This window comes from Neomonachus schauinslandi, chromosome 3 (assembly GCF_002201575.2).
Source record: "Neomonachus schauinslandi chromosome 3, ASM220157v2, whole genome shotgun sequence".
NCBI classification, from domain to species: Eukaryota; Metazoa; Chordata; class Mammalia; order Carnivora; family Phocidae; genus Neomonachus; species Neomonachus schauinslandi.
This window is the reverse complement of record NC_058405.1, coordinates 108,430,502-108,448,787: the sequence shown is the minus strand read 5'-3', so window position 1 is coordinate 108,448,787 and position 18,286 is coordinate 108,430,502. Positions and strand designations below refer to the sequence as shown.

The 18,286-nt window shown below is 39.9% G+C and overlaps 1 protein-coding gene across 6 annotated transcripts in view; it reads left to right on the top strand.

Annotated features, from left to right (window-relative positions):
- Positions 1-18,286, top strand: part of GTDC1 (glycosyltransferase like domain containing 1) — a 265,867-nt gene that overhangs the window by 185,842 nt on the left and 61,739 nt on the right. The gene's annotated exons all lie outside the window — the stretch shown is intronic.

Below are 18,286 nucleotides of genomic sequence, written 5' to 3'. Positions count from 1 at the left end.
AGTGGCAAAAGGGGAAAATAAAACTAGTCCTTTATTATATTCATCAAGTGCAGTCCATTCAATAAACCAGTTACATGCACTTCCTTTCTTGCCTCCTGTCCTCTCCTTCAAGCTCCTGCAGCAGGCAAGCTCTGGACTAAGAAGAAGGACTAGAGGAAAAGAGAGGAGGGCTTGTTACATAGCTGGTGCTGTTGGAGGGTTTCTGTCATGGGTTTCAAATGCCTTCTGTCAGCAATAGGCAAATACCAGCTCTTTTGTGTGGTGCAGAGGTATGTTCTTTTGAGATGTTCCTGGGAAGACCTCACACACGGAGGGATTCCCTAGCATGGATGAAACACTCTTTGGGTGACCTCTTATCACTTCCTTCTCTCAGATCCTGACACAAGGGTATGACCCTTGCCTTGAAGTCAGCCTTCTTGAGCATAGTCCTTTCAATATGGTGCATGCATAACTCCCCTTCACCAGGAACGTGGGTTGGGGTGGGAGGAAATCAAGTATCCTTTCCCTTTCAGATGGTAAAAATTGGGCTTCTTCCTTTCTCCATCTGCCCTTTCTCCTTGCCCTGTCATATGGACAGCTTCAGTCAGCCTCCTGCCTTCAGAATCCTGAAGTCAGGGCTATCATCAGGATCTATGGCCCATATTTTAGGGGGGCATGCAGTAGGTTCTCCCAAGAACACCTCTGAGCTCTGTTCTAGGAGCAGGAGGAGATTCTGAGTTTCAGCAGCTTGGAAGTCATCCAGTTTGAAGAAAGAGATGCCAGCCTCCCCTTCTGGCAGACATCCCACATCTCTACAAGAGGTTCTTATGGAGCCCATCTACACCAGTGAATTTCCTCCTCATTCTTAGGCTGTTAGAGAGTGATGAGTAAGAGTCATGGGGCCAATATTTCTACCTTTAGCAAGTCCTGCAGAGGTGTGTCTCGCACTTCCTTTTGGCATTTGTAGGTCTTAATCCTCAGGATGAGGACCTCAGCTGAAATGCCGAGGTAATAGGAAAAGTCCCATTTTACACCATATGATGTAGAGTTATTTTGTGTTGTGAACATATCACATGATAAAAAGTTTCTAATTTTTTTTCCAAAATGGATAATTATCCTAGATACTTTGTCATTAGTTTGTTACTATTTTAATAGTGACCCAAGCCATCAATAAATTGATATTCATTTCTTCCAGAAGTATAACTCCATTACAGTAATATGAAAAAAATGGTATCGGAGCAGTGCTCTGTATTGCAAAGCCATTTCTATGTCACAGTGTGTAGTCCTTTGAAGCAGTATTTTGTTGATCTTGGTGACAACAAATTCAATATATCTAATAATACTGCATAGCAGGTCTTCGTTCTCTTTCCTGTTGATGTGACAGTCACTCTTTAATGAAACCTTATTTTGTATACTCTTTGCATTGTAGATCAGGAATGAAGAGCTGAGTTTGCTTAGGCAATAGCTGATCTGTTTATACTTTTTATAATTCTTCCATCAAGAAATAATTACCCTTCAACCAACCTTACCTCTTTCGACTTCACATATGCAAACCACCTAAATAAAACATACTCAAACACCCAAACCACACATCAGTATACAGAAACAGTCAGGACCCAGAAAAGCATAAAATCGTGTATGCATAACCCTTGCCACTTCCTTGTACCAAGGCAGTCATTCATTCAGCAAGTACATATTGAACATCTACTGTGGGCCATAAACCTGTGAGCCAGTAGAGTTGATTTGGCTCATTTATTTGCTACAGGGAGTAAAGAATAAGATTTGTTTTAACTCCAGTCCTATAAAATCAAAATGTTATTTCTGGCTTAACAAAGATAATATCATAGTAAGACTTTAGTATCTCTTGGTTTGTTGTCTATAATTCTCTGCTGGAATGCATCGACTATACATGGATTGGTTTTAAATGGCCTTCAGCAGATTGCTGCAGGACCATCTGGCCGTTTGCTATCTGTACTCCTAAGCTTACATTCAGTTTTGAATAATCTGGCTTTTGACACCCTGAGAACTTGGTTTTGCCATGGCACATATTATTGAAATGTTAAATGTGTATAAATTAGGGCACGTAGTGACATTCAGGTGATATATGTAATACTTTAACATAGCCATCCTAACAAGATGTAGACCCTCAATACAGGTAAATTATGGAATAAGTGCATTTTTAAGATGACAGAATTTTTGTTTGTTTGTTTTATATGATAACTCCATCGAATACTTTCCCCAGGACATTTATTATTATTAACATTTATGGTTAAAAGTGTACACTTATACCCAATTTAGTATTAAAAGAGATATTTGCACATCTCTGTGTGTATGATCCACAAAAATACAAACTGTGAATGTATATAACTCTCTACTAAAAACATTTGCTCATATTCATGAACCCACTATCCAAGGAAAGGCTATTTCAGGGTGCAAAGTAAAAAAGCTTTTCTGCTTTTTAGTAATGTTGAACCTCAAAATAATGTTCAGTATATCCTGAGGGATGACCATGGATCGTTGTGATCTTTAAACAAAACATTACTCTCTCTTTAAAAAGCTTGGAAGAGGAAGGGGTGCCTGGTGGCTCAGTTGGACTCTTGATTTCGGCTCAGGTCATGATCTCAGGGTTGTGAGATCAAGCCCCACGTCGGACTCTTTGCTGGGCCTGGAGTCTGCTAAGATTCTTTCCCTCTCTCTTCCTCTGCCCCTCCCACGCCTCCAAAAAAAAAAAAAAAAAAAGAAGAAGAAAGCTTGGAAGAGGGAAATTCAATCATATGTTAAAATGTCTGGTTTGCGGGGCGCCTGGGTGGCTCAGTCGTTAAGCTTCTGCCTTCGGCTCAGGTCATGGTCCCAGGGTCCTGGGATCGAGCCCCGCTTCAGGCTCCCTGCTCCGCGGGAAGCCTGCTTCTCCCTCTCCCACTCCCGCTGCTTGTGTTCCCTCTCTCGCTGTATCTCTCTCTGTCAAATAAATAAAATCTTAAATAAATAAATAAATAAATAAATAAATAAATAAATAAATAAATAAATAAAATGTCTGGTTTTTTCTTATAACAGCAGAGATTTCTATTTGAGTGGGCACTCCATAAATACCGGCTGATTGCCTTATAGTTTAAGTCAATGTCTTAGAATTTAGAAAACTGGTGAGTTTTTAAGGAAGGATAAAACTTAGGTACAAACCTCTCTCTATTGCCTCACTTTGATGAATCTGTAACTATTTCCAGGCATAGTGAATCAATACCTACCTGTGTAATCCCCACTTCTCCTCAAAACCTTTTCTGATGTTTCCTGCCCAATATCTATTACAGTTTAGCAAATCAGAAACTGGCTCTAACAATTTACTGTGGGATTAGGCCCTTAAGAACTTCAAATATTAAAACTTCTGGATAGAAAAGAACAAGTGAGTTTTTAAAACAATTAGTAACATAAGAATAAATTTGTAACATGAAAAATAAAAGATACTATAAAAAATAATGCGTATTTTAAAAGGACTAAGTAGAATTTTAATATATTCATTAAAATGAACTTGATGGAGATGTTAAGTATTAGATGTGTGTGAAGGGAGAATTAGTGACCTAGAAGCTAGATCTTAAGAAATAAAAGAATAAGAATCCAACACATGTCTAATAGGATTTCCAGAAGGAAAAATTAGAGAAAGTGTTAGAGGCAATATTCAAAGAGATGTGGGCAAGAAATTTCCAGAGATTATTAAAATCATGAATTCTCAAGGTAATACATACATTTAGTTTTAAAAGTCAGAGAATACAAAAATCTATGATACAAAGCAAAATCCCTTTCCCCAGTCCTTCCCACCCCTAAGTTCTCCCACCTGCAGAGGCTACCACTGACAAAATGTTTATTTTTTTCTTGTCTTGCTAGTTCTTGATTTTTAAAATAGATATTATCTATTTACTTCCTACCAGTAGAAATGATTTAGTTAGCTCTCTTACAATCTGAGTATGCATGTGCACATACATACACTTTCCCTCACCCTATCCTTCCAGTATGGCTGTAGCTCAACTTTTGGTTAATTAAATATTCTGTGTTTATAGCATTATTGCTATGTTAAAAAATGTTCCCTGATGAGCATCATTGTTTTCTGGGTTTGGTTTTCTTCCTTGAACAACTCTTCACTTTTTCCTGAAGCTAATTACTGCTTTGGCTTTATCTGCCTGGTGTCTGTCACTATCCCAAACTCATTCCCAAGCTCTGTCGCTGTTACTGAGTCATCATCTTGATATGGCCAGTCACATCAAGAAACCTATCATTTCCATGTTTTTCCTTGCATACCTCCATCCTGGAGGCCTCCATTCTCTAGTTCCTGTTCCTTCTAGTTGCTTTCTGGGCCCTTGTGTCAACTATTTCCTCAATCCCGTGTCTCTCTGTTCTTTGTTTTCCTTTCTCATTTTAGTGTGGTGTATCTACCACAAGGGTTGTCCATGGGAGCTAAAATTTCTCAAGAACTTGCGTGTCTGAAAATGACTTTATCCTGTCTCACATTTGATTGACATTTGACTGAGTTTTGAACTCTCATTGAAAATCATTTTCCTCTTAAGTTTGAAGTAATGTTCTTATTGGTTTCTACTTTCTGAACTTCCTGAACTTCCTGTTGAGAAGTTTGATTCCTGTCTATTTCTGATCGCTTGCATGTGACTCTCCCTGTGCGCTCTCCCAAAAGGCATTAGACTTTCTTTTTCACCCCTGGTATTCTGAAATTCCGTAATTCTTGGATTGGATTTTTGTTCCTTTCTTATGCTGGTCACTCATTCCCTTTAGCACAAAGAATTTTCTTATGTTGTTTCTTTGATTTTCTCCCCCATGATTTTCCTCATCTTCACTTTCTTCAACTGCTATGCATCAATATTGAAATTTAGATGGGCCTCATTTTGTTATTGCTTCTCTTACTTCATTCTTTTCATTTTTGGTTTTCTTCTTTCTGTAAAATTTTCTCAACTCTATCTTCCAATTCTTCTAATGATTCTTTTTCAGTTACAATATTTTTATTTGCAAGCACTCTTCTTTGTTCTTGAATGTCCTTTGTTATTGCATTCAGTTTTTCTCACCATGAATGCAAAAATCTTATTTTATCACTGTGGATATTATAGGAAATTTTTTTTAAGTTTTCTTCTACTCTTCCTTCTGTCTTAGTTTCTTTCAAGTTCCTTTTCTGTACTTGGTTGCTTTGTCTTATTTCATTTGAAGAGTTTTCCTCAAATGTCTGATGGTCCCTGGCTCTCCATTCATATTTGAGAGTGAGACCCTGAAAGGGTCCTTTTTCATAGAATGAACAAACAGGGATTCACTTGTTTTGTTGTGGCATCCCCACATGTCATTGGCAACAGGTCAGTCCAGTGAGTTTCCAGAGAAAGGCTCCTCTTGTCGCCTGGATGGGGAATCTATTGCTGTCTGAGAGCCAAATGGTTTGGGAAGGGCGCTAGAGAAGCATCACCAATAAACGGGCATTCTTTCACTTAATTTCCCTCACCCTGCCTTCAGCCTTACCTGGTCTGTGGGGTTCAGCCTTTCTGGTGAGGAAGCCTCCTTTCTGCTGTTGAGGTGAGGAGTGGGAGGTGGGGGGAGAGGGAGACAGGAGGTAGATGCCTGGCTGCACTGGGTTCTGGGAAGTTATCAGAGGGGTTTGTGCTCACTTCATACAGAATTGCTACCAGTTCTGTTTTCAATTCTGCTCTGCATCTGCACCTCCAGAGGTACCTGGCATGTCTGATACCTGAGCCTTTGGAGTTTGTCTGGAACAAATGAACTGCTGCTGCTTGGCTAACATCACATGCACAAGCAAAATCATCTGCAGGCATAGACATGTTCTGCCTCCTCCTCTGTGCTTAAACACCACTCATCCGTCTGCTTTCCATCTTCTGAAATTTAGTTGACATTTCTTTCCTATTGTCATCTTTCTCAGTTTTCCTCTTTGTCCTGGAACGTCTATGCCTGTTTTTAAAAAATTCCCATACCATTATTTTAGTGGAGATTCAAAAGGCAAGAGGGATTTAAAATTGGTATTTGCTCTGCTCTGCTATACCCAATCCATTCTTCACACTGCAGCAGAGTGTTTATGCAGCCCCAATCTGCCTGTAAACTTCTCAAATGGCCACAAACAGCTTCCCTTAGATTATTAAGGACAGGAAAGCCTTCCCCTGGTTATACCTTGGACCTCATTTTTGTCCACCCCCCCCCTTCACTCGTATCACTCCCAATCGACACCCAGACCATATTTTTTGCTTTTTATGCCTGAACCATATTTTCTCCCCAGACCCTTTGCACATGCTATTACTCTTAGCACAGCCCATCCCTCACTACCACAACTGGCTAACTTCCAACCACCACCACAGCCTCGGCTGAAAGATCACCTTCTCTAGACAGCCTTCCTTGGTGCTAGTCCCATCTCCAGGACTGGGTTCTCATCATTCTAACACCTATTCTTCCCTGATCCGAGCACCTACCACATCACGTGGTCCGTGGGTGCAACTTGGCTATTTGCTCGGCATATACTAAGCACTCCAATTTTTGTTTAAAGGTGATTGAATGGTTTTTTTCTCTAAACCTTTTTCAGTCAGTATTTTCACTGAGTATTTAAGGCCTTTCTTTGCTGTCAGGACTTGGTTATAGTCTAGTAATAGCCCAGTGGTTTACCCATCTGTTTCCAAACTTAGAAATAATGGAAAGTGTAGAAAACCTGAAGTAAGTGGGAGTGTTTGTACACTCACTTTGTACACTTGAAGGCTTCATTTCACATGTAATATTAACAAACCTGTATCTTCTAATATTAGTTCAGGATAAAATCAGTTTCTGTGGCTTAACAATTAGATGGCAATAGAATCAGAACTTGAAGTGAATCAATACTTAGTGCCCTAGCATTTAATGTGGTGGCGGAAAAGAAAAAAAAGGCAGGTTGTGCTATAAGTTGGATTTGCTGGTAATTTTGATTTATTCGGGTTGTGGATGGGCAAATGAAAAAGAAAAAAAAAAAAAAGACTGGGTTTTTTGATGCCCATGTGTTCATGCTTCAGAGACCTGAAAACTGATGTTTTAAATTTCTTAGTTTTACTCTCTTGTTCTATGCAGCTTTAAGAAGGGAAAAAATGGAAACACTCAGTTAGAAAAATGGAAAGAATAAAAGAAAAAACAAGGAAAAGTGAAAGGTAAGAGAAAAGTACCATAGGAAACAAATAATAGAAAGGGAGGAATATATTTGTTTGATTTATAACATTAGGCCTTTTTGTTATTAATGTGCCTGTAGGCATGAGTACGAATCTTTGATTAGTACACAAATGAAAATAAGGTAACATATTAAAATGCCTGCCTTAAATGAATGGCTAAAGTGAAACTGGTAAGAGTTGACAAGAAAAACATATTTTAAAAAAAAGCATGAGTCTTGGGGCACCTGGGTGGCTCAGTCGTTAAGTGTCTGCCTTCGGCTCAGGTCATGATCCCAGGGTCCTGGGATCAAGTCCCGCATCGGGCTCCCTGCTCAGCGGGAAGCCTGCTTCTCCCTTTCCCACTCCCTCTCCTGTGTTCCCTCTCCTGCTGTCTCTCTCTCTGTTAAAAAATAAATAAAATCTTAAAAAAAAAGCATGAGTCTGGTTCAGGAAATAGGTTTCACTATGAAATGGCAGTGGAGTAGAGTATCTCTTTAGTAATCATGACAACATAATGATGATAATCTTCACCGTTATTATCAATAATAAAAAACAATAGTATTTACTGACCTCTTACTATGTGCCAAGCAACATGGAAAGCATCATTCTGCAAGGCAGCCCTAATATTACCCCATTTTACAGATGAAATGACCGATATTTAAAGAAAAAAAACATTTTCCCTGGTCAGCTAATAAGTGGTAGAGCCGTGAATTTGAAACCAGACAGTGTGCCTAGAGCCTTGCTGACCCAGTGTGCCCTTTTGCGTGTGATTAAGGACTGTAAGATAATCAGTACATTTAATAGAATGTTTTGATCCTTATTCTTCTAGAGAAGTCTACGACTGGTGGTATTCTCATTGGTCAGATGAGAAAACCCAGGTTTAGAGAGATTGACTATTCACAACCAAACAAATCTTTAAGAAAAATGTCTTTCCTAAAACTCCTTTCTCTATTCTTTTTTCTTTTTTTTAAAGATTTTTATTTATTTTTATTTAAGAAAGGGAGAGAGTGAGCGAGAGAGAACGAACAGGGTGAGGGGCAGAGGGAGAAGCAGACTCCTTGCTGAGCAGGGAGCCCGATGCACGGCTCGATCCAGGGACATCGGGATCATGACCTGAGCCGAAGGCAGACACTCAACCAACTGAGCCACCCAGGCGCCCCTCTCTTCTTTTTCTTAATTCTTAATAAACAAGTACCATTTTGTGCTTCACAATAAAATTCACAGACATTTCCTCCTCTTCATCCTCCAAATTCTTTTATCAGTTTTGATAGTCAGCTCTCTCTTCTTCGACAGTATTCTCTTGTTGTCACTGCCTGTCAACATAAATATGGTGCCTCCTACTCCGTTGGTTTCCTGATACTCTGTTCAGGAAATTTCACACGTTACAGTGTTGACCCTCTCTCCTTTTTCCACAGCAGTATCCATTTGTATTGGTCATCTCAGGCTGCCAAAAAAGAAAAAAAGTTCCTTGGAGTGGGTGGTTTAAACAACAGATATGTATTTTCTCACAGTTCTGGTAGTTGGACGCCTGAGAACAGGGTGCCGGTATGGTTGGTTTTGAGTAGGGCTCTCTTCCTGGCTTGCAGATAGCTGCCTTGTGGCTACATGTCCTCACATGTGGTGGTGGAAAGGAGGAGGGGAAGGAGAGAGACAGAGAGAGATCTCTTCTGCTTCTTAGAAGGCAGCAGTCCTATCGGATTAGGGCCCATTATGACCTCGTCTAAACCTTGTTACCTCCTAAAGATCCTATCTCCAGACATAGTCACATTAGGGGTTAGGGTTTCAACCTATGAATTTTGAGGGAACACCACCCGGTCCATAGCACCAGTAAAATGATGTCATGCTCTAAGGGAGAGTTTCCAATTAGAAACACTGCCATAGAGGAATTCTTATATTTATTTGGAAAGAAGAAAGCAAGCCTTTCTTTACTATCAACACCTTTTCCCATCCTGCTTTCAACTTCCAAATAATGGCTTCTCAAAAAAAAATCATGGAATAGAACATGTGATTAGAGATCATTTTTAGAGTTTCCTTTGATGCTTTACTGATGCTATAGAAGACCTGGGATTCCCAGAGTAGTGAGAACATTTACTCGCCAACAAGGTAAATCCTAGCAAAGGAGCTTGCTGAGTCTAGGTACATGTGAAACAGCTACTTCCTCCTACTTGAAAGAGATTACTTCAGATCCACAGTTTTCATTTTTATATACTATCATTAAGTTAACTAAGGTGGAAGGATAGAAGATTTTACAGTTTTGCCTCTGAGTTATTAACGAAACAAATGATGAGCAAGTTATTAAGATTGAATTGAAAAATTAGGTCATTTTAGCAATAGAATCAGTAAACAATTTAGTTTAACAGTGATGTGGATAATTTACAACTTCAGGGGCTAAGAGACCAAAATAAGTTGGCATAAAATTTTACTACGTGTGCGCTAAAGGCTTTGTCACTACAGATACGATATGGGAGGAGCTTCAATGTTGAATGACTATTTGTGGATTGATTACAGTTTCTCATTCACTGACTAACTAGGAAATTTGATGTTATCCAAGATGGCCTTAGGGCTAACTCCTTAAGTCCGGGTGTCAACCTGACTGAGCAAAGGCATGGGAAGTTTACTTAGATTTACTCAGCTCCTCCACAGGGCACAGTTCTCTTTTATCCTCTCAAGAAATTTGCAGTAACAGACACTATCCCATTTTATAGATTAGGAAACTGAGGTTCAGAGAAATTAAGTGATTTGAATAAATTCACAAATACAGGAAGTGCCTGTGTACTGATACAGCCTGGATTAACCTCTATTCAACATGTCCATTGCTTGAGTGGAGTTCCTTAAGGTGCTTCACAGAGATTTCTCTCCACTTGTCCTTCCAAAATCATCTTTTGCACAGGCTCACTGTGGTATTTGAAATGATCCCATTTATGACAAGTTCCCTTGAGTTAAGGTACTGCCCCTTTTGAAGGGTGCAACACATTAAGCATGGAAGGTGAGACATTGCGGGAATTTAAGATTAGTTTCCAATAAGACCAACAATGGAGAGCAGGGCATGGTTCAGGGCGGGAATCAAAGTGGGGCTTGGTTTCAACATATAGGCTACAAGGAGACACGTGGTAGGTGTGGGGGACAGCAGGGGGACCCGGGCAATCAGAAAGTAGTATAAACATCTTAGGGAATTAACCACCAGTGGATGGTTAATACTTGAAACAGATGTTGGAGAATAAAGATTCCCTGTTTGCAGTTTAGCCTACAGCTCTGCCTAACGGTGTTGCATTGCTATAGTAAACCTAGTATAAACTAGAAGGTTTTATTGTTCTGAGAGAACTCTTATTTTGGGAGGAGTGGAGCTCCTGAGAAGTAAGCATGCATATGCTCTCAAGACTGGCTCTGGATTTGATGAACATTTGTTCTGTCAACATGCAAGGTAGCGTTTCGTCTCATACATTTGTAAGGACCTTAAATTTTCGGTGAGAGGAGTATATTTATTCTAAAGGGATGTTATAAAATTGCACAAGACAAACTGCCCTTGCTAGTAGGCAGTTAAATTAGCAATGTATACAACCCAAAACACTCTGAAATCAAGAGAGAATGGGGGCGCCTGGGTGGCTCAGTTGGTTAAGCGACTGCCTTCGGCTCAGGTCATGATCCTGGAGTCCCGGATCGAGTCCCACATCAGGCTCCCTGCTCAGCAGGGGGTCTGCTTCTCCCTCTGCCCTCTTCCCTCTCGTGCTCTCTGTCTCTCATTCTCTCTCTCTCAAATAAATAAATAAAATCTTAAAAAAAAAAAAAAAGAGAGAGAATGGAGACTTGAGGCATAATTGTTTAAGTTAAATAATACTGGGGCGCCTGGGTGGCCCAGTCGGTTAAGCATCTGCCTTCGGCTCAGGTCATGATCCCAGGGTCCTGGGATCGAGCCCCGCAAAGGGCTCCCTGCTCAGTGGGGAGCCTGCTTCTCCCTCTTCCTCTGCCTGCCACTCCCCCTGCTCGTGCACTCTCTCTTTCTCTCTCTGACGAATAAATAAAGTCTTTAAAAAAATAAGTTAAAAAAATATAAGTTAAATAATACTAACCACATAAACCATATTGTCAGAAGAGGTCATATAAACAAATGGTATAAGTAAGGTATGTAGGAAGTGTTAGATTTTCAGAAAAGTGGTGGTGGGAAAGGAAAAGAAAAAGGAATAGACTCATGAGCACAGGACCATCTTTTCCTAGGATAGCCATACGTCCCAACCATTGAAGGGACAGCCTTCAGAAAATGGTGGCCCTCAAGCAAGGGAGGAAGCTGCAGCTTGTCTTTTGGGTGGCCTTTAGGGGAAAGTGCTGTCGTCCCTAAGGGTGTCCTCTCTGGGGCCAGGCGGAGCTAAGGAGGCCAGTCTGATAACCACAAATTTGCTTTCAGTCTCAGCGTGCATTTCTCAGGCTAGTAAGTAGGGTTTGCTTGTTCACTTTGACCGCAGCTCGTGTCTCTAGATTCTGTTTTTCTGTCTTGTCACAAAACAGATTCTTCATAGTTGCAGTGAGTACCCTTGCCCCGTGCCCTTCGCTGTCAATACTGCGTGTCGGCTTTGCGAGTTTATACCACGGGAGATGAAATTTGGTTCAGGCACCAAACACTGAACATCTGAACAACATGGCCTAAGCAGCCACAGTGGTGTTGGATGGTTGTTCCCCCAAAGCATTTGTGCTATGTGTGTGAGGATTATGATGGACTCGTCTGTGATTTGAATTGGTACGTATTTTGTTCTGCCAGGAGTTTCTTACTGAAACAGCCTCCATAGACATGTGCCATCTATTTTATGAGTATTAGCCCTTAGCCATCTCCAGGAAGGAAGAGCAGCCATCCTACAACCAACCAACCAAGCCTAAGTCTGTCTTTCTGTTTAATGTTGTGGTCTCCCAACATCTAGTTTTAATTATGATGGATTTCCTTGCTTGTGATTCCTTTATTTAGTGAAGATAGTGTGGCAAGAGATACAGGGGGGTGTGTGTGTACACATGAGAATGCTAGATCAAGATTTTTACTTTTATAGTTTATAGTTTTATATAAATCTGCTTACCATATAAGTGATATATTGGTCACATGTGGGCTAGCATGATTTTTTAATTATCTTTGATATTTGCTTATGTGGCTAAATTCTAAAAATGTTAATTTTGTAATTAATTTCCAGCACGTTCTTTGGAAACAGTGAACAGTTTTTGTTATAAATCACCCAAGAACTTAGATCACTACACTGCCTGGATATGTCTTCCCAGTTGGTTTTGGAAAAGTTATTTATCTTTGATTCCTATTTCCCTTCTCTTCAGTTCCCAGTATGGTTTGTATCCAAGAATCCACAGAAATGGCTGTGATAAAATCAAATGATTTTTTTTTTCTGCTGTCATCCATATTAGCCTGGAACCGTATCTCCTGTCACTCTTTTTCACAGATTCTCCTCATTTCTTTCAGACTTCCTTTTGTCTACTGATATGTGGCCTTCGTGCATGGCCTTTGGTTTGAGTTTCTTCATTTTCTTGTGTGAATGCATTTCCCCGCTCCTTCTGCCATGTCTGCCATATAAAATATGCCACCCCCTAGCTTGCCTTTCAGACTCTAGCTATGCATCTCCTAGGGTCTCCAGTAGTGTTTCCCCGAATATCCTTTGTTGAATATTAATTCTCAAGGTGCATCCTTGGGGGTGGAGGAGTCCTTGTTTCATTAGTGTTAAGTTTGAGAAACGATAAACGTAATATTCCTATTACATAATAGGTGCTCAATAAATATTTTTTTAATTAACAAAAGAACGAATGAGTGGACATATTTCTAGTATACACTAGCATGTACTTTGGGAAGTTCTTTAGCGAAGAAATATTTCGCTCTGTTTAATCCAGCATTTACCCAACATGTTTTCTCACAAAACCTTCTCTAGTGTTGCACAAAACACACCTTGTTAAAACCTCAGCCTAAGCCATACAATGCCGTGGCCATACCACTCTCCCTCCCTCAAACCCCAGCTATGTGGAGAGGGGCTGAGCTTCATCAGCTCCCTCTTCTTGCCTGCCCCACACGCAGGCCACTTTCCTTATTTCAGTTGCTAACATGCACCTCCTTCTGCCTTGGCTCAAATCTGGAATCATCTTTGACCAGTTATGCTGTCTTTCTCTTTCATCATCTGCTAATTTGCATCATTTTTCATGTTCTGTCTTACAAATCTGTTTTGAGAAGCAAGACCATTGATAATCTCTGTCTCGTGGACTCTTATCTGTGGGTATTTATGAGATTCTATAGGTTGAACTCACTATATTAAGTACTTTTTATTGAAATCTCTCAAAAAAAATTTGTAAGCAGTGTAACATACATTTCAGCCATGCTATTCTCTTCAACAACACATCAATCAATATTAATGTCCTAAGTTTATTTGACTCGCTTTATTTTATCGCCTTCCTTTTGACTACCTCTATTAGTCAACTAAACATACTCTAGCCTCTCAACTTTAGCAGAAATAAGCTAAGGTACCTAGAGCATTTCCTGCACTTGCATTCAATCTTAACAGCATTTAAAGCTACTCTGAAATCTAGTCTTTCCAGATTGACCTGAATAAGGCCATTTCTATAGGTCCAGCTCTAGGTGTAGGTGTTTGGATGTGGGGGTGGCAAGAAGCAAGCAAATTTAGGTCTAGAAAGTACATACACCAGCTGTGTCTTTGAACATTAGCCGACATAGTACTGGGATTTTGTGGCAGTGCCTCTGGAACCATGTTGGAGGACAGACGTGGTGAGGAAAGAAGGACCTTTGTGAGGAGAGGAAGTTCAAGAGAGGCTCTACTTCTGTTTCTCAGCTTGGCGATTGGTTGGGAAAAAAGTAGGGGGGAGGGCCCCATGGCTAATAACAGATTGCAAATGATTACAGTAATCAGAATATTTTTAAAAGTAAAAACAGGTTCTGATAGAGCTGAGAGACTCAGAGGGAAAGAGGTTCTGTGAGTTAGGTGGACAGTAGCATTGCTTTAAGAAAAATTGGGGGGTTATTAAAAGGCAAATCTGGCTTAAGCTCTACAAGGCAGCTCACTGGTTTTCTTCTGACTCTTTTCTTTCTTTCACTCCTTATCTCAGGACCTTTTCTCTTCTCATTAACACCTCCACCAGAGTTGGAGCTGGGGAAGAGAAAGGAAGTGTTCAGACATGTGCCTATTTGCATACTCACTCTCTTGAGTTAACGCCAGGACGGCACATTCTGTCCAGTTCTATAGAAAAGCCAGTTTCACCCCATCAGTTAAGGTATTATTTTCTTTTTTAGCATGGAACCATTTATTGCCAAGCTTCTCTTAACTGTACATTACAAATAGCGTCTGATTAAGAATGTTCTGGATGGGTTAATTAGTGTGGTGACTATTATTAAGCAAACTGCTTGTTAGTATTATGCCTATTTGATCTTGGTATTGATGTGAAGTAATTGACCATAGAGCTACATTTAGAAAAGCTGGAATAAAGTTTTTTGATTTCTATTATGGCAATAAATTGTTTATATTAAACATGTCTATGAAAATATGAGTTTCATGGCACAGAGAATCAGAATAGACTCTGTGTGGGATGGTAGATGAGGATTGTTTTGTTTTGTTTTGTTTTGTTTTTTAGAAATATTAATACATTTGTCCAGCTTGCTTCACAACCAGCTCTGCTAGAACAAAGTAGTAAAAAACTATTTCAGCTTACTACTGCAGAGTATATAAAGAGTAAAGTGATTTTAATTTAACCCCACCTAAAGGACATATTTCCTTTGTGATTTAGCTAACTGCCTGAATACTTATCTAGGTAACAATCACTATATATTAACAGACTATTAAAGAAAAATATGGGAAGATATTCTAAGCAAGGAAAGCATAGCATGTAACCACCTTCTTTCAAATACCGGATTATTATCTATATTATTTATTGGTATTTTGTCCAGTCCTATTAAGTTTCCCTCACTATAGCATTTCCATAGGGAATTTATTCCATGAGCTAATAAATTATACCATCAGGGAGTTTTTCTTGAAATTCAGCTTAAATTTTCCCATTCTTAATTTCATCTCATTACTTCTAGTTATACCCCCTTGTACCCAGCTAAATAATTATTCTCTTTCCTTGGAGACTCCTATTATGTCCCCCTCTACTTGTCACTTAGCCAGACTATTCATACTTAGCTCCTTTAATCTGTCCTCATAAATCAGTTCTTCCATTGCCTTGGTCATTATTATTGCTCTTCTAAGAACTCTCTGATTTTCAGACATACACAGTTACAGGTGCTCCGGATGAAACCAGCATTCGCACGGCCCTCTGTCCCCACAGACTTGGTGTCTTCTTTCTCTTTCCAACACACTCCATGACAAGGTGGCATCAGTTTGCTGGTCAGCTCAGCACGCGCTTCTCTGGTCAACCTCCAGACAATCTCAGCAGTGTTTTCCATGTGTCCTACTTGCATTCAGGACTTTTTTTTTTCAATTTCATAACATTAGTAAGCTGAGTTTTTGTTTACTGTCTACCTATGTTCTGCCTCTTTCCATGTCCCCACTGACCACCACCGATTAAGTCAGCCATCCACAACCTGTGTTAACAGGGATCCTGTTCATCCTTGCCAACATTTAGAAGCAGGCCTAGCACCTTGCCCACAGCGAAATGCCCTGTCACTTACCAATTCCTATTGTTTACAACCCTTTAGCCAGTGTCCCATCCCTTTTAATTTGCAATTTTGCTCACATGCTAGCCAATATAAATGGATTTTAAGAGTAAGATGGGTCATGATACTGTTTTCTAAGATAAAGTTATGTTGTTTCAATGCCCGCTGATTTTTTTTTAATTGTCAATCCTTCCTGCACTAAATTTGTAATTTTTGTTAAAATCCTTTTTAAGCTTGCCTAGCATCCTTTATCCAGCATAAACAAATAGGTTTCTTCACTTGCTTTATTGTTGTTTTCCAGATATGTACAGATGTTCCTTCTCTTACTATTTGTTTCACTTATTTGAAATTTAAGATATTGTTGGGATGCCTGGCTGGCTCAGTCAATGGAGCATGCGACTCTTGACCTTGGGGTTGTGAGTTTGAGCCCCACCTTAGGTGTAGAGATTACTTAAAAATAAAATCTTAAAAAAAAAAGTTACGATATTGTCATGTTTTGTTGGCTTTTTTTGTTTTGTTTTGTTTTGGTTTTTTTTTTTTACTTTTGTGGTGATCAGTGGGAACTTTTTCATTGTTTTTTTTTTTTTTTAGTTCCTTAGAATCTCCTCAGTGTTTTGAATTTGTTTCAGGAAGAAAGTTGGTTAGTTTGCATGATAATTTAGACCAGTGAGATATGAAACTATAATCTGCATATGCCCAAGTTTCTTTATTTTTAAAATCAAGAATTAATGTATTATTGTATTAGGGTATACGAAAGTAGTTAGTACCATTTTTGTGTTTTATCTATCTCTATACAATCATGTATTTATTACTTGGGAGGGTGCTTATATAGAAGGTGATTTCTCTCAAAGGGCTTTATGAGACAAGCACAGAGGCCCCCCAAACAAGCTTTATGATTCTGTAACGTACACAGCACACTTCAGCCAAGGACTTTGTTTCCAGCTCACAGCAGAACCCGCCGTATCCCTTAGTAGGTTGCCTGTCAGTCCTTGCCTTCAGACCTAGTGAACGTCCTCGGCCCCTCTCCCCTGTTCTGGTCCCTCAGAACACTTCTTATACTTACCTTCACCTCTGCTCACCTTGCGTGAAATAAATGGCCTCGTCTAATGCTTTGGTGACACACCGTAGATTGCACACCTGCCACCTGAAACTGTTTTTTTCCAGCTTCACTTGTCTGTTCTTCCTTCAGCTTCGTAAGAAAGCTTGGTCTGTTCTCTTTTATAAGGCCTACTTGCTTTCCCCCATTCCAAAAATCCTACATGCTATGCTATCCTCCTGCTTCTGACTTGTAAGACTTTTCTGTTTCTTCAGGAGCCAGCTCCCTTCCCTAGCAAGTATCCCCAAGTAAACACCCAAGTGAATACCCCTATATACGCGTGCCCCATTAAGGAAAACAGACCTTGCTTCCCCATTCTCCTCTCAATCTCTCTTTCTCTGCCTCTCCCACTTTGATGGGCGCACTGTAACCCTCAGGCTGATTTCAGCCTGCACTCTCCACAGGATCTACCCTTTGAATAGCAAGTGATCCAAATGTTCACCTTATCTGGTGCTCTGGTACCTCTACAATGCTCAACACCCCCTTTTTTATGCATTTTTAAGGTTTCTTGATTCCTTTCTTAGACGTTCTTTTGAGGCTCTTAACTCACTTCAATAGGGTGATACTACTCTCTCAGATCCTCTTTTTACTTTTCCAGATGTTCCTTATTGCTCTCCTTCCATGGTTCTTCTTCCTTACCTACATCTTAAATGCATATAGTCTCCATTTCTTCACTTACTCAACAATCCAGGGAAGGGGTGAAGTCTCAAGATGGGCCTCAGGGACTCTGAGAAAGCACTTGTCTGGCCTCAGTCTACCTCTCTAGACCTCACATTTTGGGACCTGGCCCCAGCCTCTTTGGATTGCTTGCTATTCGCTGAAGAGTTTATGTTCTTTCCCAGCCTTTTCCTTGGATCACAATTCTCTCAGTCTAGAACTTCCCCTTCTCTGCCTTAAAAGTCCCTCAACTAAAACCATCTTTAAGCCTTTACTGATCCCCAAGTCACAATTAATGTCTAGTACTGTTTTAAAAGTTGGAATGTTCATTCTTTTTGCATTCCACCACAGGTTAGTTGGTTGTTCATGTCTGTTCTAAGCACTACTGGTTTGCTCCCCAGTAGATGGTGAGCTTCTTGATTTCATTTTATTTAGATGCTTCTAGCAATGAGTAACAGATACCAAACTCTGTATGGCAAAGCATTATGGGAAGACAGGGAAGAAATGACATTGAAAAAATATCTTTCAAGAAATATTCTCAAGGTCGATTTAATAAAAATGTGTGTCAGGTGCCCAGGTATACAGAACAGTCATGTGAGCAGAAATAGCCAGTGTTAATCAAGGAAGTTTCAAGCATTTTTGTTGGGAAATGATTAAGTGTGGCTTGGAAATATGCATTGGGCCATGCAGTGACTGGAAAATGTAAAATGGAACTCTGGCAAGATGAGTGAAAGGAGAGTGATAAATCATCTCTCTATTCTTATTTTTCAC